The 11,488-nt window shown below is 39.3% G+C and overlaps 1 pseudogene; it reads right to left on the bottom strand.

Moving 5' to 3' along the window:
* Positions 1-1,576: 1,576 nt before the first annotated feature.
* On the bottom strand, positions 1,577-2,221 carry LOC113880886 (annotated as a pseudogene).
* Between the last annotated feature and the right edge of the window lie 9,267 nt (positions 2,222-11,488).

Here is an 11,488-nt window from a genome sequence, read left to right as displayed (position 1 = left end):
CTATTGATAGGTATAAGCTGTTTGGCACCAAACTCCCAGATCTTCCTATCTCCATGATATTTTCACAGGAAAAGGAGGCAAGGGGGTTTTCATCTGGTAATATCACACTTTTGTTTTGTTTTCTTTGAAACCAGCCTATGACAACATCCTCCCTCTATATCCCTTATTAAAAAGTTTAAAGTCTCTGTGGGTTCCACTGTAAAGGAGAAAGGAGACTTGGGGACGTGGTTGGGCATGTGGGGATGTACTATCTTTGCATTTTGACCCCTTAGCCTTTATCTTTTAGATGGAAATAGTCATTTGGACACACACATGCACACAATTGGCATGCAACCATTGTCCTAGGGTAAAGTCCAGTCACCTTAAACTTGCAAATATTTTGACCCAAGGTTGAAAAATTGTTTATCCTGAACATGAAAACCTGTAACAAGTTTAAATTAATTATACAAAACTCGTTACTTATAGTTTTCCCCTTGCAAAGATTGAAAAAAAAAAAAAAGAAAAGTACAAATAACCAGTATATATCAGTCACAACATAATCCTGGATCATCCCCACACCAAAACCAGATGCTTCTTGAATTTTAAACCCATCATCAGAGACCAAAAGAAAGTCATTTCATTTTATACAAAACAAAATTCACATGTGCCAAAAAAGAAAGACCCAAGAAAAACAAAAACAAAAACCCTAGTACTGACAGTGATATTCAGTACCCTAATTAAACAGTGACCAAAATGCCACTGATCAAAAATAAATAGTGGCTGTATATCACTGCAAAGAAATCCAAGAGGCTTTAACCCTTAGGCATTGGAAATCCAGATTTTTCCAATTATGTGAATGCATATCTTCTACATGCCAAGAGTAGAGAAAGTGGATGCGCCAGCATAGAAACAAAAAGAGCTGCCATTTGCTGAAACATGCAGAGAACTGGCTTTAATAGACTTCTTATAAGGTTAGGCAGAAACCAAAAAATGGTTATTAGTTGCTTGTGGCCACAATTTTAAGTGGAGATGATTGAGTTCTAAGGTTCAAAGTGAAACTTTGGGGGTGGGGGGTAAAGGTTGCTGGTTTAAGTCTTATCTTTAAGGCAAAAACAAGAGAGACAAAATGTAAAAGTACCAATTTGGTCACATACTCTAGTTCACAGAGCTCTGCCATCAAGCTGGGTAGAAAATGTCAAGATTCGGATTGTTGTTTCTCAACAGAATGAATCTTTCTAATGACTTGAACTGCAGGATAAGGGATCCCAAGAATGCAGTCATTTTAGTAAAGTACTATCAGTAAAGTACTATCCTGAACAAACTGCATTTTATCATGAAAACAAAAGGAAAGAAAACTAAGGACTCTACACTTATATTCAGCTTACAGTGTTTGAGTTTTGGAAGGGCCTGAATAATGGAGGCAGAATTCAAATATGAATTTATGCCAAACAAATGTCAAATTTTCACTACAGCTTTCCTAAAAAAGTGTTTTCCCCCAGTATCTATTAATCACAAAGAAACAAAAGCTGTGAAGATACAGTTCAGAAAATAAAAACACAGAAACTAATGACATTATTATGACCAAGATGTTTGGTAAACAGTGAATTATGAATTTGGGATTATGGGGAAAAGGCTTTTAAACAACCCTCCAGACTTCAAAGACTCTTTTCAGGTAGCAGATGTGTCCCAGTGTCGTGGTAACTAGAACAAGAACTTCAAAGAAGGACCAAAGGACCACTCTGTAGCTTGTGTTGTCATTGATTGCTCTGTGTATTCTCTCTCCAACTTCCATGGATTCCTGTTCATGCTTCACAGTGTCATCTCCACTGCCAGCTCATTAATCATTTCTTCTAGCTTGTTCTTGTGAGCTACTGTTTCCATGTCTTGTCCTTTGGGGTCTTCCCCAATATCAGTGGTAAACATCACTATCTTTGGGAGTCATGGTGGACATCCTATTGCTAAAAGAAAACTTGTATGTTCCGTCCATGTAAGCAGCAAATGTGTATTTCCCACTGGACTCCCTGTCTCCTTTATAAATTACTTTATTATCAGGCTCTGTAATCTCCATGTCGATGTTCAGGAAGCCGCCCTTGGCCACCTCAAAGATGAGACCCATCTTAGTGCCCGAGGCAACCTGCTTGAGGAAGCATTCCTCTGCATGCGTGTCAATGCTGACGAAGTAGCCCAAGGCCGTGGCCAGGAGGGTGGCCAGGAGCACCAGCAGCTCAGCGAGTGTCACCATGATGGGGATGGGGCCAAAGCGAGGACTGGGACTGCGGCCTCCAGAGCCACCATGGTTGTCGCCACCACCACCGCTGGCTTCTCAGCCACTGCCGCCTCAGCTCCGCCCCTTCCAGCTGTGCCACCTGAGGGGACGTCAATATTCTTGCCTAGAGAATTTCATGGACGTAGAAGCCTGGCAGGCTACAGTCCATAGGGTCGGGAAGAGTCGGTCACAACTGAAGTGACTTAATACGCAGGCGTGCATATTATCATCTCATTTGCTAACCTGAAATTATCACAACATTGTTAATCAGCTATACCCCAATACAAAATAAAAAGTTTAAAGTTTGAAAAACAAGAGTAAAACATAAGTCAGATAGTGTCCTTCTCCCTTCTCTGCTTCAAATCATCATCAAATTGCTCCCTGTGGTAGGCAGAATTCAGAGCTGGCCCCCCAAAGTCTTACCTCCTCATGTGTACACTCTGTATGATTATTTGGAAGAATAAGCCCTTGAATATGAGCAGGATTGTAAATAGGATGGGATTTCTAGCATTTATTTCCTTCCATCTCTCTGCTTACAGTATACATCTGTTCTTGCATATTGTAGAATTTTTGTATTATACTTCCCTTATTGTTGTTCAGTCACTAAGTCATGTCTGATCTTTTCAACCCCATGAACTGCAGCATGCCAGGCTTTCCTGTCCTTCATTATCTCCTGAAGTTTGCTCAAATTTATAACCATTGAGTCAGTGATGCTGTCTAACCATCTCATCCTCTACCGCCCTCTTCTCCTTTTGACTTCAATCATTCCCAGCATTAGGGTCTTTTCCAAAGAGTTTCACATCAGGTGGCCAAAGTATTGGCGCTTCAGCTTCATCGTCAGTCCTCCCAATGAATATTCAGGGTTGATTTCCTTTAGGATTGACTGGTTTGATCTGCTTGCTGTCCAAGACTCTCAAGAGAGTCTTCTCTAATATCACAATTCCTTTAACATTTTAATAATAGCTGCTTTAAACTCTGGTCTAATATTCTAACATTTCTGCCATGTCTGTTTCTGTTCTGATGCTTTCTTTGTCTCTTCAAACTATATATATTTTTTGTCTTTTAGTATGCCCTATGATTTTCTCTTGTAAACCAGACATGATGTACTAGATAAAAGGTCCTGAGGTAAATAGCTTTTACTGTGAGTTTTGTGTGTAGCTGTTTAAAAGCTGGACTGTCTCTTGTTTGCTCTAGCTGTTGGTGTCAGAAGCTAAAATTTCCTCTGTTGCCCTTGTTTTAGTCTCTCCTGTTGTCTTTGGGTTTCACTGGGGACTTTTTCTTAAATAGATTCTGAGGCCCGTAGTTCTTTCCATAGTATCTACCTATTACCCAGGAACCCTATTGATATTGTGGTGGGGGCAGGGGGAGAAAAAGCATACAATCGTTCTATACTCTGACTTCCAGGTTTTAATGAGTCTGAGCCTGTGCCCTTGGGCTGTGACCTTCACTAGTGCTTTTCAATCCCCATCACCATTAATTTAGGCAGAAAGGCTAGAGGGAGCTGGAATTGGGCATTTCCTTTATTCCAGCTCAGTTAGGTTCTGATAAACTCAAGTTGATTAACTATGAGTTAAAATAGTTTTTACTAATAATTAAACTATTAGTAAAATGGCTTCTCTTGAGGACATGTCTTGCTAATAAAAACGGAGTACTCTGGGTTTACTTCAAAATAGTTACTTTTCCCTCTTCCCCTGCTGGAAGCATCAGGGAATTTTTCTGTGATTTTCACTGTGAGAAGCTGGTAGGGCTCCTAGAGGTATAGGGGTCATCCTCCTAAGACTAAACCCGGACTTTTTCATTTGTCCATATTGAGCAATTCCATCAATTACTATTTAGGTTTTCTCAGCTGACTCCGGTATTCTCCCCTGGATAATTCCATGGATAGAGAAGACTGGCAGGCTATAAGGGGTTGCAAAAAGTAAGACATGTCTCAGAAAATGATCCTAATATTGGTTCCTGTGGATGTTTCTACTTGCAGGTTTTTATTCTCATAAGTTGTGATTCTATCCACCTGTCTGTCTCTCCAACTTTGGGGGCAATTTTTTTTTTCCTGTGACCTGAATTCTCTGTTAGATCTAAGAAAAGTTGTTGATTTTTCATTTTTTCCAACTTGTTTTCTTGCGTGGAAAGGACTGGTGGCTTCCAAAGTTCTTAGATATGAGACCCGAAACTAGAAGTTGTAATGCCACTTTCAACATGAGACCTAAAGCACAGCCACAGCAGGGGGAAACACCTCAGAGAACTGCACGCTGGCTCCCCAGATCTTCAGCCTGACAGTGACATGTCATTTCTAGTCATATTTCTTGGGCCAAAGTAAGTCATATCGTCAATTTTTGAAATCTGAGCAAGTATAACATTCTAGTGTTCCTGGAAAAAGAGGGCAACCAGCAGTACTGGGGAACGTTATTAATGTTGACTGGAGCACTCTATGTAACATTGTATTTCCAGCTCCACCAACTACCCTGCTCTCTTATCACATCATGTTTTCACCCTAGCACTTTATCATACCATATTATATTTCATTATAATGAAACCTATTATACTAGATGTTCTGTTTATTGTTTATCTTTCCCCTTCTACTCCCACTAATGTGAGAATCAGGGGAACAGAGACCTGGTCTATTCTATTTGTCTCTTTTTATCCCCAGAGCCTGGGATATTCCAGTGCTTAATTTGTATTTGATGAATGAATTAGTGAATGGATTTTGTTTAAAACTTGGTAACCCAGAAAAATAAACCCTTTACATCAGCCAAATCTGGCTCAGAAATTCTTTCCAACAGGGATGAAGCTGCACAACCCTTGTGCAGACCCTTTGTCAGACTAGCTGGGTACATCCTTTACTATCAGACAGCAAAGAGAGAATGAAAGAGCCTCAGAAGTTCCCAGGAATGTGGTGCTATTTTAAGGCAAGTGTATGCACAGCTTGAGGGAAAATGAATTTGAAAATGAGCTTGTGAATTTAAGAACCTTCCCATCTTAGGTTTATGTTTATAATTAAGGATATTCAGCTCTCACTCCTCACTTTTTGAAAACCAAAAAGTTAAATCACCTCTTGAGCACGAAATGTAGGTACAATGCTTGGAACATGCTCCTTTTCAGGGGTTAGACCTGCCAGATTCTGGGGTGGTTGAAATGTAGACTTCCTGCTGGTTCAGGTGCACCATCTTTGTGCTTTTTTAGGCTTATTGTTCACTCTGAACTTAACGAGTGCATTCAGGCATGTAATGAAGAACAACACCATCACACAAACAATTCACTGTAGTCCAAAGATAAGGTGATTTTATCAATTATATTATTCAGTAGAGTACACTTGCAATTTATTAGATAATACATAGATTGAGTGGCATCTGGAACACTGTGGTGTTAACACTCATGATATTAGCATATGTATGTGCTGTAAAAGGAAATCTTGAATTGCTGGCATTTGTTAAAGTGGGTATAAAGCTTTTGTTTTTCTACTTATTAGAGGAAAGAGATGAGAGCAATGCAGTTGTGAAGCAAAGGTCCTTCTGGTGTGGAATTCATCCCAACTAAGCTTAAAATATTTGATGACCAAAAGTATCGGTTCCTATAGCAAATGATTTTTATTTTCACCTCCATTAACCTTGGCTAATGGGATAAACACAGACTGGAAAATAGGTGAATACCCCCACTTATCCAAGAGTTACATGAGCTAAGCAAAGTACTTTCTTTTCTTCTCTTTCTTTTCTACTTCGTTTTATAAAGTATGTTACAGAGTTTTCAGAGTGTGCTCAGTCATGTCCAACTCTTTGTGACCCCATAGACTGTAGCCTACCAGGCTCCTCTGTCCATGTGATTTTCCAGGCAATAGTACTGGAGTGGATTGCCATTTCCTTCTCCAGGGGATCTTCCCAACCCAGGGCTCGAACCCAGCCCTATATATATATATATATATATATATATATATATATAATTTGATCTTACAACAAACATTCCAGTGAGATTAGCTTGGTCAGGGATTCTCACTTCTGTTTCCAGATAAGGGACACTGTTGCTTGGAGTCTTGAGTGGGAAAAAGATAGGGGATTTTGACTCTAACTTCAATGGCTTTTAAAAAATTATACAACAATGATGCTCTGGGCCTCAGTTTCCTCATTTCAAACAAACTAAAAGATAATTATAATTAATTTGCCAACTTTAGTTGTGTGTATGATGAGATAGTTAAATTTTAAAATATTTTGATAAGTCAAAGCCTTATGTAATCGTAAAATAATCGTCTTGCTTTTGTTTTAAGTCCAAGGGCTCTGTCCTTAGACCATAAAGTCTTCTTCTCCACATTCTACAGAAAAAAAATATCCAGTATGAATATATGTGTTCAGACCTGGAATTTTCCATCTGGAAATTTTTAGAAATGAGCCTTCTTAATAGACACATAAAAAGTCATTAAAAAGCAGCCATGGTAACTCTAATTTGGCTCTCTGTCAGAAGTGAAGTGAAAGTCGCTTTGTCATGTTCGACTCTTTGCAACTCCATGGACTGTAGCTTGCCAGGCTTCTCTGTCCATGGAATTCTCCTGGCTAGAATACTGGAGTGGGTTGCCATTCCCTTCTCCAGGGGATCTTCCCAACCCAGGGATCAAACCCAGGTTTCCCACACAGTAGGTGGATTCTTTACTGTCTGAGCTACCGGGGAAGCCATCTCTCAGAACTGTATCAAATTAATTTTTCTATGTGACGATTTGTTGGTTTGTTTCAATGTTGTTCTGTTTTCTAGCTCATTGATAAAGACAGTCCTCGTACTTTTGACTAGGTTTTGCTACATAGGGTTATGATCTTCAAGGACAGAAGTATTAATACAATAATGAATGACTGTTTTATATTCCAAATTATGTTCTGACTCTTTCTTCAAGTATATAGAGCAGGGGTTAGCAAAAACTTTTTCTGTAAAGGACCAGCATCTGCAGGGCATATGATCTCTGTCACGAATACTCGACTCTACTGCTGAATAGTACAAACGTAGCCACAGGCAACGTGTAAATAAATGGATGAGCATGTCCCAATAAAACTTTATTTTTGGATATTGAAATGTGAATTTCATATAATTTTCCCACATCATGAAATATTCTTCTTTCTATTTTTTCAACTATTTAGACATGGAAAAACCAGTTTTAGCTTGTGGGCCAGGCAACAACAAGTGATGGGCTGGATTGATCCATGGACCATGTTAAGCACTGACCTAGAATACAAAAGAAACAGTCATTGCTACTGTAGACACTACTCTGTTCAAGTAATTCTTTGAGCTAGAAAATGTTTCTAGGGAGTCTATTTTTACAACACAAACTTCCAGCACTGTTCGCAAAGGCAATATTAAACAGCAGATGTCTAGAAGTTAGTCATCTTTGCATAGGAAAATAGAAATGTTTCCTCATCAGAAATTTAGAAACCCCTGCTTTATATTCAAAGGAAATAAATTAATCAGCACAAGTTGGTACAGAGCTTGCAAAATCTTGGGGCAAAGATATTCTCACAGGGCTAAGTACATTACCAGTCTCAATTTGGTGCTCCATAAATATCTGTTGAGTTAATTGAAATTCCTGTGAAGCTCCTAAGTTCTCGCTTATTATGTAGAATGAAGTGAACATAGCCTGTAAGTGTCTATTTAGAGGAAAAGGGGTTAATACAATGAACCTTTAAGTAGCACTCTTCATTGCTATTTATGAAGGGTGATTACAAAAGACTTAAATAACTGAAATTTTACAAAACTGTTAGGCAGTATGACAAGGTGTACACAATATCTAAATGATTAGCTATTACAAGCTTGTTAATACCTGTGACTAAGCTAGATAGTATATTCAAAAGCAGAGACATTACTTTGCCAACAAAGGTTCGTCTAGTCAAGGCTATGGTTTTTCCTGTGGTCATGTATGGATGTGAGAGTTGGACTGTGAAGAAGGCTGAGCGCCGAAGAATTGATGCTTTTGAACTGTGGTGTTGGAGAAGACTCTTGAGAGTCCCTTGCACTGCAAGGAGATCCAACCAGTCCATTCTGAAGGAGATCAGCCCTGGGATTTCTTTGGAAGGAATGATGCTAAAGCTGAAATTCCAGTACTTTGGCCAGCTCATGCGAAGGGTTGACTCATTGGGAAAGACTCTGATGCTGGGAGGGACTGGGGGCAAGAGGAGAAGGGGACGACAGAGGATGAGGTGGCTGGATGGCATCACTGACTCGATGGACGTGAGTCTGAGTGGACTCCGGGAGTTGGTGATAGACAGGGAGGCCTGGTGTGCTGCGATTCATGGAGTCGCAAAGAGTCGGACACAACTGAGCGACTGATCTGATCTGATCTGAAGCTAATCTATGACTATAAACTGGATATCTATGGAACCTGCAAAATTCTTTCAGATCACCATTGTGTAATTTAATCAGAATGAAGCAGCTAATTACTGCTGTGTTCCATTGCCTTGGAAGTTCACACATATTCTCAACTCCTTTGCCTCATAGTCAGTGCCAAAATAGGTTAGTACCTAATTAATCTTTAGTGTGTTTTCATGTGTGCTACTTTTATTTCTGTAAGTTGTAAGATTCTTTTCAGCAGGAACATATCACATATTTGAGTAGCATAATGGTTAATAGCAAGACTGTGGATTAAGACTGCTGGGGTTCAAATTCTGCTTTGACATTTACTAGCAATGCAGCTTGGGACACATTACGTAGTCTCTCTTCGCTCTCAGTTTATTTATAAATAATGATAATAAAAGTATTTATTTGCCTGATTGGATTGAATTGCTGTTAGAGTTAAATGAATCAATGCATGCAAGGCACTCAGAACAGTTGCTGGCACACAGTAAAGATTCAAGAGATGCCAGCTAAAATTAGACCTTTGGGTACCAGTCTGATGCTATAAGATTCTATTTATAAGCTGATGACTTTTCCAGTTCTGATCCCTCCATGGGACGCCACCTCAGTTATCCGCTTGGAATACTTACACACCTCCACTTTGAAATAGAATACTCATCTCAAAATTATCATGCCCACAAAACACACTTGTCTTCTTTCCTATTCCAAGTCTATTATCCCTTAGTCTTTCCCTGCAATATGCAGGACAACTTCACTCTTCTAGTTTTTGGGGCTAAAATACAAATACGATCCTGAGGTCATTTTGATCTTTAAAAAATCTTTCTTTTTTAATGAAATTCTTTTTTAAAAAGTTATTTTTAAATGAAATTCTTTCTTTCTTTCTTTTTTCTTTGGCTGTACCATACAGCATGTGGGATCTTAGTTCCCTGAGCAGGGATGGGAACTGTGCCTCCTGCAGTGGAAGCAGGGAGTACTAACCACTAAGTTGTCTGGAAATTCCCTTGACTTCTTTCTTTTTCTTACATTCAACATCCCATCCATAAGGATATTCTGTGAGTTCTAAAAGAAATATATCTAAATTCAACTAACACTCCACCTTACTTATTCTCCTAGTTCACAATTACCTTTCGCAAAAGCTGTTATCGTAATAGCCAACAAACTGGTATCCCTGCCGTCCATGATCCCCTGCCATCTAATCTCCATGCACCAGCCAGGCTTCCACATCCACAGCACCTACATTTATTTATCGATGCTTGCAGATGGTCACCCATCAATAAATAAACTAAAGGAACACTTGATTGAAATATGTCAATGCTAAAGGACTTATATTGTTAAAGTAAAGGAAAGATATACCCATCTAAATGCAGAGTTCCAAAAAATAGCGAGGAGAGATAAAATGTTCCTAACTGATCAGTACAAAGAAATAGAGGAAAACAATAGAATAGGAAAGACTAGAGATCTCTTCAAGAAAAACCAAGGGAACATTTCATGCAAAGATGGGTACAATAAAGGACAGAAATGGGATGGACCTAACAGAAGCAGAATATTAAGAAAAAGTGGCAAGAATACACAGAAAAACTAGACAAAAAAGATTTCAATGATTCAGATAACCGTATGGTGTGATCCCTCACCTAGAGCCAGACATCCTGGAGTATGAAGTCAAGTGGCCCTTAGGAAGCATCACTACAAACAAAGCTAGTGGAGGTCATGGAATTCCAGTTGAGCTATTTCAAATCCTAAAAGATGATGCTGTGAAAGTGCTGCACTCAATATGTCAGCAAATTTGGAAAATTCAGCAGAGGCCACAGGCCTAGAAAAGGTCAGTTTTCATTCCAATCCCAAAAAAGGGCAGTGCCAAGGAATATTCAAACTACTGCACAATTGTATTCATTTCACATGCTAGCAAAGTAATGCTCAAAATGCTCTTAGCCAGGTTTCAACAGTAAATGAACAACTTCCAGATGTTAAAGCTGGATTTAGAAAAGGCAGAGGAACCAAGATCAAATTGGAAACATTTGTTGGATCATAGAAAAACCCAGAGAATTCCAGAAAAACATCTATTTCTGCTTCATTGATTATTCCAAAGCCTTTGACTGTGTGGATCACAACAAACTGTGGAGGATTCTTAAAGAGATGGGAATATCAGACCATCTCACCTGCCTCGTGAGAAACCTGTATGCAGGTCAAGAGGCAACAGTTAACACTGGACATGGAACAATGGACTGGTTCAAAATTGAGAAAGGAGTACATCAAGGCTGCATATTGTCACCCTGCTTATTTAATTTATATGCAGAGTACATCGTGCAAAATGCTGGGCTGAATGAAGCACAAGCTGGAATCAAGACTGAGTGCTAGGAGAAATATCAATAACCTCAGATATGCAGATAACACCACCCCTTTTGGCAGAGAGCGAAGAGGAACTAAAGAGCCTCTTGATGAAGGTGAAAGAGGAGAGTGAAACAGCTGGCTTAAAACTCAACATTCAAAAATCTAAGATCATGGCATCTGCTTCCATCACTTCATGGCATTCAGTCCCATCTCTTCATAGCAAATAGATGGGGAAACAGTGGAAACAGTGAGAGACTTTATTTTCTTGGGCTCCAAAATCACTGCAGTTGGTGACTGCAGCCACAAAATTCAAAGACGCTTGCTCCTTGGAAGTAAAGCTATGAAAAACCTAGACAGTATATTAAAAAGCAGAGATTACTTTGCTGACAAAGGTCCATCTAGTCAAAGCTATGGTTTTTCCAGTAGTCATGTATGGATGTGAGAGCTGGACTATAAGAAAGCTGAGCACTGATGAATTGATGCTTTTGAACTGTGGTGTTGGATAAGACTCCTGAGAGTCCCTTAGACTGCAAGGAGATCAAATCAGTCAATCCTAAAGGAAATCAATCATGGATATTCATTGAAAGGACTGATGCT

The sequence above is a fragment of the Bos indicus x Bos taurus genome, chromosome 2 (assembly GCF_003369695.1).
Source record: "Bos indicus x Bos taurus breed Angus x Brahman F1 hybrid chromosome 2, Bos_hybrid_MaternalHap_v2.0, whole genome shotgun sequence".
Lineage (NCBI taxonomy): Eukaryota > Metazoa > Chordata > Mammalia > Artiodactyla > Bovidae > Bos > Bos indicus x Bos taurus.
Note: the sequence above shows the minus strand (reverse complement) of the source record. Positions and strands in the feature narration are given on the sequence as shown.